Raw genomic sequence first — 13,723 nt, forward strand, 5'->3', positions numbered from 1 at the left:
CATCTTTTATACTGAATGTTATATCGGCTATGTCTCTGCCCTTTACTCCATATGCTTGATTTGTTTTGATTAAACCTGGCATTACTTCTTTCAACCTATTTGCTAAAATTTTTGATAAAATCTTAAGATCCGTATTTAGCATTGTAATAGGCCTATAATTCTTTAATTCTGTTTTTTTCTCCTCTTTTTTATATATTATCTTAATTAATCCCATTCCCATTCTCTGATTTAGTTCCCCTTTTCTAAAAATCTCATCATATATCTCTTTTAAAGTATCAGATAAAAAATCTTTAAAAACCATATAAAACTCATTCCCCAGACCATCGATACCTGGACTTTTATTCATATTTAATTCACCAATTGCCCTTTTTATTTCTTCCACTTTTAATTCTTCATCACACTCTTTTTTTTCTGTTCCATTTACAGTAGTTTTTATTAGTTCCAATAATTCTAATTTCTCTTCTTCTTTGACCCCCTCTGCACTGAACAACTCTTCAAAATACACTTTTATTTCTTTTAATATTTCTTCACTTGTAGTTACAATATCCCCATTCTTTCCCTTTATTCCTTTAATAATTCCTGCCCTCCCTCTAGTTTTCTCTAAGTCAAAGAAGAACTTTGTGCATTTTTCTCCTTCAACTGTATATTTTGCTTTACTTCTTAACTTTGCACCTTCGTATTTTTCCTCTTCTATTCCTTTCAACGCTCCTTCTAATTCTTTATTTTTTGTATGTCATTCCCATTTCCCTCTAACTCTTCCTTCAATCTTTTCCTTATCTCTCTCTCCTTTCTTCTTTTACTTTTTTGTTTCAATGTACAATATTTTATTGTGACCTTTTTGATTAAATACTTGACATTTTCCCACCAAATTATTTTGTCTTCTGCATACATCATATTTTCTTTTTCTTTTTCTATTATCTCTTTTACTTCTAAAACATAGTTTTCCTCCCTTAAAATTTCTGTATTTAAAACCCATATTCCCGGCCCTCTTTTAATTTGGTTCCAGTCCATTCCCATAGAAATCATTTTATGGTCACTAAGGCTTGTTTCTTCAAATTTAATATTACCAATAAGACCTTCCATATTTCTAGTGCATAAAATCAAATCTATTCTCGTTTTACACATAAAGTTCCCCACCAATTGTCTTCTACTATATTCTTTTGTATTCTCATTTCTTTCCCTGAATACATCCACTATATCATATTTCTCCATCAAACCTTTCAGCTCTCTCCTTCCTTTGTCTGTTTTAAAGACCATACCCTCCGCCATATACAACTTGCTAAAAACTGTATTAAAGTCCCCCATCATAATTACTTCTTTATACTTTTTCAAAAATTCTCCTAACACCTTAAAAAATTCCCCCTTTTCATTTTCTTCTGTTGGTGCATGGATGTTTGCCAATAAAATTATTTTTCCTTCATACTCCATTTCCACCATCATACATTTTCCTTCTTCATCTTTGAAAATAGTTTTACATTTTATTCCACTATTCCCTTTTATTAAAAAAGCAATCCCTCTGCCTTGTTTTTTCACTCCGTTGTTGTACAGAATCTCCCCATCCCATCTTCTTTTTATATCAGCCATAACACTTTCTTTCCAATTCGTCTCTTGAAGTAAAATCATATCATTCTCTTTGCACATTTCTTTCACTTTTTCAAATTTCTTTGTATCTAAAAGTCCTCTTGCATTAAAAGTAACAATTCTTAAAAACATAAAAAAGTGAAGAAATATTTAAAACCAATCATTTTAGTCCATTTCTTCCAGATCCCTTAGAATTTCAAACTTGTTTGCACTTTAATTCACATCTTTTAATACCTTTTTCCTAGCAGTCTCTATATTGGGTTTTACCTTAATTGTTCTTCTTCTCTTTGTTGATGTTCCTTGTTTCTCTTTTTCCCATTCCTCATCATTTACTTTTGCCTCCTTGTTCTTTTGTGCACCGATTTCTCTTGTGTCCAAAACATTATGTAAGCTCTCAGTCAGTTCTGATTGTGTCCATAAATCGCTGTCCCGTTTCTCCTCTGTTGAATGCTTGTTTCCTTGTTCTTGTTCCATCCCATCCATAAGTCTTTGTACACTGTCTGTAATTTCCATTTGTGTCCAGGCACCTTCATTCTGTTGAGATTGCACTGTCTGTTTGTCCTTTATGCTCTGCTGCTGTTCTGCATCCTTTCTCATAATTATCTCTTTTGCCTGTGCATCTGTTGTTCCCTCCTCTCACTGTTTGTTGTCTCGTCTATGCATCTGCACGTTTATTTGCTGACTTTCCTCCTCCTCCTCTTCCTCCTCTTCCTCACTTCCAATCCAACATTCACATTTATTTAAAAACTGTCTGCAATCCGGGCACCTTACCGCATTGCAGTCCCTCGCGAAGTGCCCCCTCTCCTCACATTTAAAACACTTAAATTCTGGACAGTCTTTCACCACATGTTCGGGGCTCATGCACAGCCTGCAGGTTTTAATCTGATGACTGTGCATCACCCTAAAATACTGTGGGCCCTCTGCTGTCTCTATTCTGGTGCTGTATGGGAGGGAGGCTACTTCCTTGGGGAACCTGGTTTTTACAAACCTTGTCCCATCTTCGATGTCTGTGCCCGGATAGAGTCTTCGTTTTATTTTTGAAAGGGGACAAACTCCCCAACCATCCAATTTATCTAAAATTTCTTCGTCAGCAACATAAACGGGCAGATGCATAAACGAAACAACATAGTCTCTATTTTGGAGTCGTTTGACATCACAGGTAATCCCTTTGATAATAAATCCGTCTGTTAACAATTCAGCATCTTCTTCCCGTTCGAGCGTTACCTCATATTCCTTCGTCTGTTTCGGTCTCACCGCCAGAATCCTTCCATCTCCAATCCGCTCCGTCACTGCTTTTATTATATCAATCGCCCTCGCCTCCTTAGCTTGACCTATTTCTACAGTAACTGTTGCTTCTTTCAAATAAATTCTTTTCCCATTGTCCTTCCTTGCATCCTTCTCTGACTCTTTCCCATCTCGTTGTCGTTTGCTCAGTCCGATATCACTCGCCCTCTGTCGTCCGTCCACCATTGCCAAGTCCGTTGCCGTAGATCCATCCATTGTTAAACAAAGTAAAAAAAAAAAAAAAAAAAAACGAAACAAAACAAAACAAAACTAAGAAATTCCTCCCAGGCTGCTGGGAGGAAAACTTTAACTAACAAAAAAGACTAACACTTATGAACCAAACAATAAATTAACACAAAAACAGAGTCAAACAAACAAAATGGAGGAGATCCTTCCTCTCCCAACTGCAGCCAACTCACTTCCTGTAGCTCTCTAGCGCTCTCAGGTAGCGGTGAGCTGTAATTGTGCTGTAGTTTAATGATACCTGCAGCGAAGTCTTGAGAACATATAGACAAAACAACAAATCTTCTGGCTCCGGCACACTATGATCTGTAGACACCTCTTTGACGAGGACCAACAACCAGCCACGCCAATAAAAGGAAACAAAACGAAGCAAGACTATCTTTCTCAACAAGCCTCCAGAGAGACTGGCAAAAATTGCCGATGCTGACTGTATTTCAAGTCATCCCGGTGGGGTATTGGGTATTGACTTTGTGGCAACATGGAACTTTTGGATCTACATTAATATTAGTCTGTTTCTTCTTATTCTGAGGTCACCGTAGCCACCAGATCCATTCTGTATTCCGATCTGATGGTCACTACAGTCCCCCGGTTCCAGTCCGTACCAAGAGCAGATGGTGGATCAGCACCTTCAGCCGAATGTCAGCGGATACTATGTCAACTAGATGAGCCCCAGAGACAGATCATCAGTAAAGAAGGCATCCACATGCCACAGCAAACTACTCGAGCTGGTGAAAATGTTCACCAAATGCCCACCGCTGAATTCTTTTAAAACAAGCCAGCTTATTGAAGGTGCACAAGATAAACGCCCTGAGAAAGCTGTGCCTCACAACCCTAAGAATGGCATAGGCGTTAGTGGACACCTGACGCGCGTGCAAAACTCCGGCATTTCACACGGCCCTGGGTGGGCTCGAACCACCAACCTTTCGGTTAACAGCCGAACGCGCTAACCGATCGCGCCAAAGCTGGGGAACAATAGTCTGTTAAGGGGGGGGAAGAAAAGGAAGGAGGGGGGGAGAAGAGGGGGAAAAGAGAAAAAGAAAGAAAAGGAAAAAATGAGGAGAAAAGAAGTGAAAGGGAATTTTATCTCTTTGTCCTTTAAAGCAATGTTTTTGGAGTGTATATTTACAATAAATTATCTGAAAAAAAAAAAATGTTTTCTCTATTTTCCTGTACATTTATATGGGGGTAAGGATGATCACAAGCTTCCCAGTTCATATTACAGTGTTGCCAAAGATTGAAGTGTTTACTGAATGTTTTATTTATCAGTAATTATCACATAAATAATGTCCAAATGAATGAAATCATTTTTGAAATGACAAATTAATATTTTATTAGATTTATATTACTGATTATTGATATTTTATTCAAAGTTTTTGCACTTTAAATATATTTCTGCTGTAGTTATGTTCTAAAACTTATAGTACAAAAAATTGTACATTTATGTATTAAATCATCCCCAAATTTATCAACATTTTTAAAAGGGCGTATAACTGTTTAATGATATTGTAACAATGACAAACAAAAAGAGTTATTTGATCATGACCAAACTTTTATTTTTCAATCAGTCAAAGCCAATTATTCATTATTCTTTTTTTTTTTTTTTACATTTTTATTCTTGTAGTTATGTTGCATGTGCAGAAAACAGAATATTACCTCTTAATAATAATTTGCAAGTGCAAAAGAACAGAAAACAGAACTATACATATAAACAAAACCGTCCAATGTCCATGGCTCTTGTGCATTAACTGCAAGTGAAAAGAACAGAAAGCACAAAACAATACAAATGAATAAAACTTTAAAATATTAATGACTCCTGTCCTGTGCATGTTTTGCAAGTACTAAAGAACAGAAAACCAAACTATACTATTAAATAAAACTGTCTTAATGTCCATGGCACTAGTGCATTCATTGCAAGTTCAAAAGAACAGAAAGCAGAAAACAATGCACATAAATAAAACTTTATCCCCTTTCTTTTTTGGACTCTTATGGATGGCACAGAGCTTGAAATGGTCTCTATCAGGAGACAACAATCTGGCCACTGGGCACGTGGGGCAGTGGTGGTGGATGTATGCCTCTTCACGCTCTCCACCCCCGAAATCCAGCAGGTTCTGCCAACTATATTGCTCACCTAAGCAGAGAGAGCATATAATACATGGCAAATGAGAAAACAAAACAAGTGGTAGTGTTAACATATGACAGGTCAAGAAGAGAAACTGACCTGATGGTTGGTGAGAGCCAGAGATGGCTGATTCCTGAGCTCCACAAGATACTCCGCAAGGCCGTCCACTTTGTCCAGCACAGCAGCACTAGCCAAAGCCTGTGAGAAAAATACAACAAAAAGAAAAAAATGAAATCAACAACATTATGAGTACAGTGAAGTGGGACAAAAAACCCAAAACAAATAAATATATATATTTTTCTAGATGTTTTTTTTTTGTCAACTTCAGACAAAAAGCAACAGGTCAGCACAAATTATTATGTTTTCCCTAGAAATTTTACAGTATTACATAAAACATAATTACATACATACATTAAACGAGACATTTACATACCACAGACTCGTCAGGGGATGCTGAGACACCTGGCGTGAAGGAGGCATCAGGCTGAGTGGAGGACAGAGAGAAGCTTGGGTCATCAGTAAGACTCGACTCAGTAATGTCAAGTGTTTGGTCCACCCTGAAGCCCTCGTCTTCTTCATCCTCACCTTCATCCACATCCTCCAGCATGTTCTCTGTCTCTTCTGAGTCAGGGTCCACTACCAGGGGCTGTCCAGTCTGACCCAGGAGGTAGTCAACACCAAGCAGCTCTCCTATGAAAAAAATAATAATAAAAGAAAACACACAAATACAGGATCAGTCAAAAGTTTGGACACATTACTATTTTTAATGTTTTTGAAAGAAGTGTCTTATGCTCATCAGTCCTGCATTTATTAAATAAAAAATATAAAAAACATTAATAATATTATAAAATGTTAATACAGTTTAAATTTACAGTTACATGTACTTTAAATTTTTTTTGTCATCAACGCTGAATAAATTTAGCAATCATTTTAGAAATCAGTAAAAAGTTATATTAAGAACAGCATTAGAAATCAAATATGAAATCTTCTGTAACGATACACAGTACTGTTCAAAAAAAATTTTTTTAAAGAAATTAATTCTGTTGTTTTTAACTTTTTATTCATCAATGAATTCTGCAAAATGTATCACAGTTTTCATTAAAAAATAAATACAAATATGCAGTACAAATTATATTGCTGTTTTTTCTGTATTTTGGATCAAATAAATGCAGGCTGAATGAGCAAAAGACACTTCTTTCAAAAACATTAAACACAGTCACGTGTAAAAATGTTTGACAAATAATGTACACATTCATATTCTACAATGAGATACAGGTAACTTTACCTTCTGGCAGAGGTTGTACAACTTCTGCTGCCGTGGTGCTGGTCTGTTGCCTCCAGACGGACAAACCCCAGAGCTGGCAAAAGTCCTCAACCTGGCCATCCACTCGCCATCACCCATGACCTTGTGGCAATTATGCATAATTTACTGTTATTACTATAGTAAATACATATAGCATGTATTAATCACAATGTGAAATAAAGTGCATTGTTAGTTAATCACATTAAATGTTAATTAGAAATGATAATGTCTACAACTACACATATTTTTTAAATCCAAATCAAACTTTAAATAGAATAGATGTGTTTACTATGCAAAACTACAGGCAAATGGTGTTTTATATATGTGAGATTATAGGTTAATCATGGAAACAAAACATGATTACTACACTTTCACTATAGTAAAAGCATGGTAAATTACTTGATTATTTATATTAAGACTGTGTTTACACTTAAAGAACGAGTAAACTGAGTTTAATAAGTACGATTACAGGCACAATTATGTTTAATATGTGAGATTTTAGGCAAGTCATGAAAAGAAAACATGATTACTATACTTTCACTATAGTAAAACCATGGTAAATGACGACAAACACAAGCACAACGTTTTTTGTTGTTGCTGTTCATTCAGATTTTCATTCATAGTAAGACTGTGTTCATACAGTTGTAATCGATCAGCCAAAAACACAACATGGTTACTACGATTCACTATAGTAAAAACAAGGTAAATTGTCATAAGGGATGACTGCACTTACAGCTGAAACGCGTTTTTTCCCCCATTTAAATCGAACTTAAGAACGTGTAAATAGATTTTAGAAAGTTAGATTTCATTTAAACTGTTTCATTATGGGCAATTCGCGAGTCAAAAGTTTGTGAACGCCAAACACGGATGAACGACGGACGAAAACGTAACGAGTTACCAATTGAGAACATTGTAAACAGAGAGGAAGAAAGTAGAAAACATGTATTACTTACTTTGAAAAGTTATCCTATATTCCGTTCGTCTGATTTTTGAACCTGACTTAGAATGAAACTAAGCGCGGTGAGTGGCTCTCAACAATGGAGCTTGAGTGATGCGATTGGCGCCTCGTCCATTCTCACAATGGACGGCGAGCGACGCGATTGGCTCTCATCCATTCTCACAATGGACGGCGAGCGACGCAATTGGCTCTCATCCATTCTCACAATGGACGGCGAGATCGGCGATTGGACGAGGAGACGGCCGTGGAAACAGACGATCCTGCTCCAGGTAGCGCCACAGAGACAGCCGCTGCTGCTTGCTGCCGCCGGATCACCGGTGTAAAAGAAAGGGTTAGGGTTAGTGATAGGGATTAAAATCGCTCGCACTAACAGCGACATCTGTTTTGAAAGATGTTTCCGGAGCTCGCAAAATCCGCTCAGCCTGCGCGGCGAATGGGCACGCTGGAGCCCGCCACCCTTTTGGGAAGAAAGAGAGTCAACTGAGCCGCCCAACGTGGGGCTCGAACCCACGACCCTGAGATTAAGAGTCTCATGCTCTACCGACTGAGCTAGCCGGGCTGGTCGTGGGCTTCTTCACCGGGTCGGACCCAGTTTTCATCGGCCCCCAAATTACACAGGCGAAACGGAGGCTCTCGCGTTGTGCGAGACTGTCGAGCCCTCCCCGTGGGTAGGGCTTAGAGCAGGCTTAGAGTTTTCTTCTGTCGGTTTTGACCCAATCTGTTTTTGGGAAGCGCAGTTTGACCCAGCAGTGCGGGCCAACAACACGTTCTGTTTTGCCGCGTGAAGGCGGGTCAATGCTTTGGACAGCGTATGGTTGAGATGTGATTTTCCACCAATTTGGGGCACCTTTCTTAAGGAAATCAAGGATGATTTCATGGGAAATGGCAAACTGCTGTAGCGTTTGGCTAACAAGCCAAAGCTACAAAGGATGTACCGGTGCCCCGTCGTCCGAGCAGAATCCACATTCGGCCGTAATCGGAGGTTACTACTAACGTTCGATTGTGTCTCATAGGGAGTTTGACGCAGGGCCTCAGTGGAAAACAGGCCCTCGGCGGCTGAAACAAAAGACGAAGAAGGCATCCACATGCACATGATTCAGGAGTGTTATACAAAGAAACCACGCAAGATGACGAGGTGGTCCAGCGGTTAAGGCGGTGGAAGGCTAATACATTGTGCTCGACATGCACTGGAAGCTTTAGCGCCACTGAGAGCCCACCGGACCAGACAGGCCCAACCTGTTTACGATGGGTAACGGTGAGCCGTAATTGCGCTGCAGTTTAATGATACCCGTCTTGAGAACATATTTACAAAACAACAAGCCTTCTGGCTCTGGCGCTCAATCATCAGCAGACACCTTTTTGACGAGAAACAAAACCTAAACGAAACAAGGATACTTTTTCTCAACAATACTCTAAGCCTCCAGAGAGGCTAGCAAAAATTGCCAAAGCTGACTGTATTTCAAGTCATCCTGGCGGGGTATTGGGTAAAGTTTTCAACCAGCAATGATCGCGCCTCGGATAAACCTCATAGGCTACAATATTGCCTCTGCGAAAGAATGCCGGCGACGGTCGTGACCTTTTCAGGCACCTACGTGGATGTGAACCGACAAGGTGGTAGCAAGCTTTAAACTGCCGCACAAACAGTCTCCTGGCACGGGTTGCTGCACCGTGTTTCTACGGAACAGATTAGAGGTGTGTAAAAGACGGCTCATTCACTATTCCCTCTGTGCTCAAAACAGCCTGCTGAAAGCACAGCAGCAGCAGCTGAAAAGGTCCGCAGCATGGCCTCTCTCAGTCAGCAAGGGGGCGGGGAGGCCGAGTGGTTAAGGCGATGGACTGCTAATCCCATCCTTGTCGTTCGGTTCCTTTAGCACTGGACCTTAATCTAGGTCCTGGGGACCCCATGCTGAACTTTTTGTGTGTCCTCCTTATCTAACACACTCAGTTCAGTTCTTTGAGTTCTCTACTAATGAGCTGATGATCTGAATCGGGAGTGCTAAATAAAAGGCGCCACGTAATATGACGAGGTGGCCGAGTGGTTAAGGCGATGGACTGCTAATCCATTGTGCTCTGCACGCGTGGGTTCGAATCCCATCCTCGTCGTTCGGTACGTTTAGCAGTGATCCTCGTTCCTGGGGACCCCACTCTGCAATTTTTGTGTGTCTTCCCTATCTGACACACTCAGTTCAGTTTATTGATACCTGCCGCAAAGTCTTGAGAACATATTGACAAAACAACAAGTCTTCTGGCTCCGGCACGCTACGATCGGTGGACACCTCTTTGACGAGGACCAACAACCAGCCACGCCAATAAAAGGAAACAAAACGAAGCAAGACTATCTTTCTCAACAAGCCTCCAGAGAGATTGGCAAAAATTGCCGATGCTGACTGTATTTCAAGTCATCCCGGTGGGGTATTGACTTTGTGGACTTTTGCATCTACATTAATATTAGTCTGTTTCTTCTTATTCTGAGGTCACCGTAGCCACCAGATCCATTCTGTATTCCGATCTGATGGTCACTACAGTCCCCCGGTTCCAGTCCGTACCAAGAGCAGATGGTGGATCAGCACCTTCAGCCGAATGTCAGCGGATACTATGTCAACTAGATGAGCCCCAGAGACAGATCATCAGTAAAGAAGGCATCCACATGCCACAGCAAACTACTCGAGCTGGTGAAAATGTTCACCAAACACCCGCCGCTGAATTCTTTTAAAACAAGCCAGCTTATTGAAGGTGCACAAGATAAACGCCCTGAGAAAGCTGTGCCTCGCAACCCTAAGAATGGCATAGGCGTCAGTGGACACCTGACGCGCGTGCAAAACTCCGGCATTTCACACGTCCCTGGGTGGGCTCAAACCACCAACCTTTCGGTTAACAGCCGAACGCGCTAACCGATTGCGCCACAGAGACAGCCGCTGCTGCTTGCTGCCGCCGGATCACCGGTGTAAAAGAAAGGGTTAGGGTTAGTGATAGGGATTAAAATCGCTCGCACTAACAGCGACATCTGTTTTGAAAGATGTTTCCGGAGCTCGCAAAATCCGCTCAGCCTGCGCGGCGAATGGGCACGCTGGAGCCCGCCACCCTTTTGGGAAGAAAGAGAGTCAACTGAGCCGCCCAACGTGGGGCTCGAACCCACGACCCTGAGATTAAGAGTCTCATGCTCTACCGACTGAGCTAGCCGGGCTGGTCGTGGGCTTCTTCACCGGGTCGGACCCAGTTTTCATCGGCCCCCAAATTACACAGGCGAAACGGAGGCTCTCGCGTTGTGCGAGACTGTCGAGCCCTCCCCGTGGGTAGGGCTTAGAGCAGGCTTAGAGTTTTCTTCTGTCGGTTTTGACCCAATCTGTTTTTGGGAAGCGCAGTTTGACCCAGCAGTGCGGGCCAACAACACGTTCTGTTTTGCCGCGTGAAGGCGGGTCAATGCTTTGGACAGCGTATGGTTGAGATGTGATTTTCCACCAATTTGGGGCACCTTTCTTAAGGAAATCAAGGATGATTTCATGGGAAATGGCAAACTGCTGTAGCGTTTGGCTAACAAGCCAAAGCTACAAAGGATGTACCGGTGCCCCGTCGTCCGAGCAGAATCCACATTCGGCCGTAATCGGAGGTTACTACTAACGTTCGATTGTGTCTCATAGGGAGTTTGACGCAGGGCCTCAGTGGAAAACAGGCCCTCGGCGGCTGAAACAAAAGACGAAGAAGGCATCCACATGCACATGATTCAGGAGTGTTATACAAAGAAACCACGCAAGATGACGAGGTGGTCCAGCGGTTAAGGCGGTGGAAGGCTAATACATTGTGCTCGACATGCACTGGAAGCTTTAGCGCCACTGAGAGCCCACCGGACCAGACAGGCCCAACCTGTTTACGATGGGTAACGGTGAGCCGTAATTGCGCTGCAGTTTAATGATACCCGTCTTGAGGACATATTTACAAAACAACAAGCCTTCTGGCTCTGGCGCTCAATCATCAGCAGACACCTTTTTGACGAGAAACAAAACCTAAACGAAACAAGGATACTTTTTCTCAACAATACTCTAAGCCTCCAGAGAGGCTAGCAAAAATTGCCAAAGCTGACTGTATTTCAAGTCATCCTTGGCGGGGTATTGGGTAAAGTATTCAACCAGCAATGATCGCGCCTCGGATAAACCTCATAGGCTACAATATTGCCTCTGCGAAAGAATGCCGGCGACGGTCGTGACCTTTTCAGGCACCTACGTGGATGTGAACCGACAAGGTGGTAGCAAGCTTTAAACTGCCGCACAAACAGTCTCCTGGCACGGGTTGCTGCACCGTGTTTCTACGGAACAGATTAGAGGTGTGTAAAAGACGGCTCATTCACTATTCCCTCTGTGCTCAAAACAGCCTGCTGAAAGCACAGCAGCAGCAGCTGAAAAGGTCCGCAGCATGGCCTCTCTCAGTCAGCAAGGGGGCGGGGAGGCCGAGTGGTTAAGGCGATGGACTGCTAATCCCATCCTTGTCGTTCGGTTCCTTTAGCACTGGACCTTAATCTAGGTCCTGGGGACCCCATGCTGAACTTTTTGTGTGTCCTCCTTATCTAACACACTCAGTTCAGTTCTTTGAGTTCTCTACTAATGAGCTGATGATCTGAATCGGGAGTGCTAAATAAAAGGCACCACGTAATATGACGAGGTGGCCGAGTGGTTAAGGCGATGGACTGCTAATCCATTGTGCTCTGCACGCGTGGGTTCGAATCCCATCCTCGTCGTTCGGTACATTTAGCAGTGATCCTCGTTCCTGGGGACCCCACTCTGCAATTTTTGTGTGTCTTCCCTATCTGACACACTCAGTTCAGTTTATTGATACCTGCCGCAAAGTCTTGAGAACATATTGACAAAACAACAAGTCTTCTGGCTCCGGCACGCTACGATCGGTGGACACCTCTTTGACGAGGACCAACAACCAGCCACGCCAATAAAAGGAAACAAAACGAAGCAAGACTATCTTTCTCAACAAGCCTCCAGAGAGATTGGCAAAAATTGCCGATGCTGACTGTATTTCAAGTCATCCCGGTGGGGTATTGACTTTGTGGACTTTTGCATCTACATTAATATTAGTCTGTTTCTTCTTATTCTGAGGTCACCGTAGCCACCAGATCCATTCTGTATTCCGATCTGATGGTCACTACAGTCCCCCGGTTCCAGTCCGTACCAAGAGCAGATGGTGGATCAGCACCTTCAGCCGAATGTCAGCGGATACTATGTCAACTAGATGAGCCCCAGAGACAGATCATCAGTAAAGAAGGCATCCACATGCCACAGCAAACTACTCGAGCTGGTGAAAATGTTCACCAAACACCCGCCGCTGAATTCTTTTAAAACAAGCCAGCTTATTGAAGGTGCACAAGATAAACGCCCTGAGAAAGCTGTGCCTCGCAACCCTAAGAATGGCATAGGCGTCAGTGGACACCTGACGCGCGTGCAAAACTCCGGCATTTCACACGTCCCTGGGTGGGCTCGAACCATCAACCTTTCGGTTAACAGCCGAACGCGCTAACCGATTGCGCCACAGAGACAGCCGCTGCTGCTTGCTGCCGCCGGATCACCGGTGTAAAAGAAAGGGTTAGGGTTAGTGATAGGGATTAAAATCGCTCGCACTAACAGCGACATCTGTTTTGAAAGATGTTTCCGGAGCTCGCAAAATCCGCTCAGCCTGCGAATGGGCACGCTGGAGCCCGCCACCCTTTTGGGAAGAAAGAGAGTCAACTGAGCCGCCCAACGTGGGGCTCGAACCCACGACCCTGAGATTAAGAGTCTCATGCTCTACCGACTGAGCTAGCCGGGCTGGTCGTGGGCTTCTTCACCGGGTCGGACCCAGTTTTCATCGGCCCCCAAATTACACAGGCGAAACGGAGGCTCTCGCGTTGTGCGAGACTGTCGAGCCCTCCCCGTGGGTAGGGCTTAGAGCAGGCTTAGAGTTTTCTTCTGTCGGTTTTGACCCAATCTGTTTTTGGGAAGCGCAGTTTGACCCAGCAGTGCGGGCCAACAACACGTTCTGTTTTGCCGCGTGAAGGCGGGTCAATGCTTTGGACAGCGTATGGTTGAGATGTGATTTTCCACCAATTTGGGGCACCTTTCTTAAGGAAATCAAGGATGATTTCATGGGAAATGGCAAACTGCTGTAGCGTTTGGCTAACAAGCCAAAGCTACAAAGGATGTACCGGTGCCCCGTCGTCCGAGCAGAATCCACATTCGGCCGTAATCGGAGGTTACTA

General features: G+C 42.8%; 1 protein-coding gene and 9 non-coding genes across 10 annotated transcripts in view; 3 read left to right on the forward strand and 7 right to left on the reverse strand.

Annotated features, from left to right (window-relative positions):
• LOC141340567 (uncharacterized) overlaps positions 1–13,723 on the forward strand; it is a 286,821-nt gene that overhangs the window by 33,040 nt on the left and 240,058 nt on the right. The window lies entirely within an intron of this gene.
• trnak-cuu (transfer RNA lysine (anticodon CUU)) lies at positions 7,975–8,047 on the reverse strand. The gene has a single exon. It is a non-coding gene; the product is annotated as a tRNA-Lys (tRNA).
• LOC141283627 (U4 spliceosomal RNA) lies at positions 8,906–9,046 on the reverse strand. The gene has a single exon (XR_012338183.1). It is a non-coding gene; the product is annotated as a U4 spliceosomal RNA (small nuclear RNA).
• Positions 9,510–9,591, forward strand: trnas-gcu (transfer RNA serine (anticodon GCU)). The gene has a single exon. It is a non-coding gene; the product is annotated as a tRNA-Ser (tRNA).
• Positions 10,325–10,398, reverse strand: trnan-guu (transfer RNA asparagine (anticodon GUU)). Its single transcript has one exon. It is a non-coding gene; the product is annotated as a tRNA-Asn (tRNA).
• trnak-cuu (transfer RNA lysine (anticodon CUU)) lies at positions 10,600–10,672 on the reverse strand. The gene has a single exon. It is a non-coding gene; the product is annotated as a tRNA-Lys (tRNA).
• Positions 11,531–11,672, reverse strand: LOC141285117 (U4 spliceosomal RNA). The gene has a single exon (XR_012338551.1). It is a non-coding gene; the product is annotated as a U4 spliceosomal RNA (small nuclear RNA).
• Positions 12,136–12,217, forward strand: trnas-gcu (transfer RNA serine (anticodon GCU)). Its single transcript has one exon. It is a non-coding gene; the product is annotated as a tRNA-Ser (tRNA).
• On the reverse strand, positions 12,951–13,024 carry trnan-guu (transfer RNA asparagine (anticodon GUU)). The gene has a single exon. It is a non-coding gene; the product is annotated as a tRNA-Asn (tRNA).
• Positions 13,221–13,293, reverse strand: trnak-cuu (transfer RNA lysine (anticodon CUU)). Its single transcript has one exon. It is a non-coding gene; the product is annotated as a tRNA-Lys (tRNA).

Source organism: Garra rufa, chromosome 1 (assembly GCF_049309525.1).
Source record: "Garra rufa chromosome 1, GarRuf1.0, whole genome shotgun sequence".
NCBI lineage: Eukaryota > Metazoa > Chordata > Actinopteri > Cypriniformes > Cyprinidae > Garra > Garra rufa.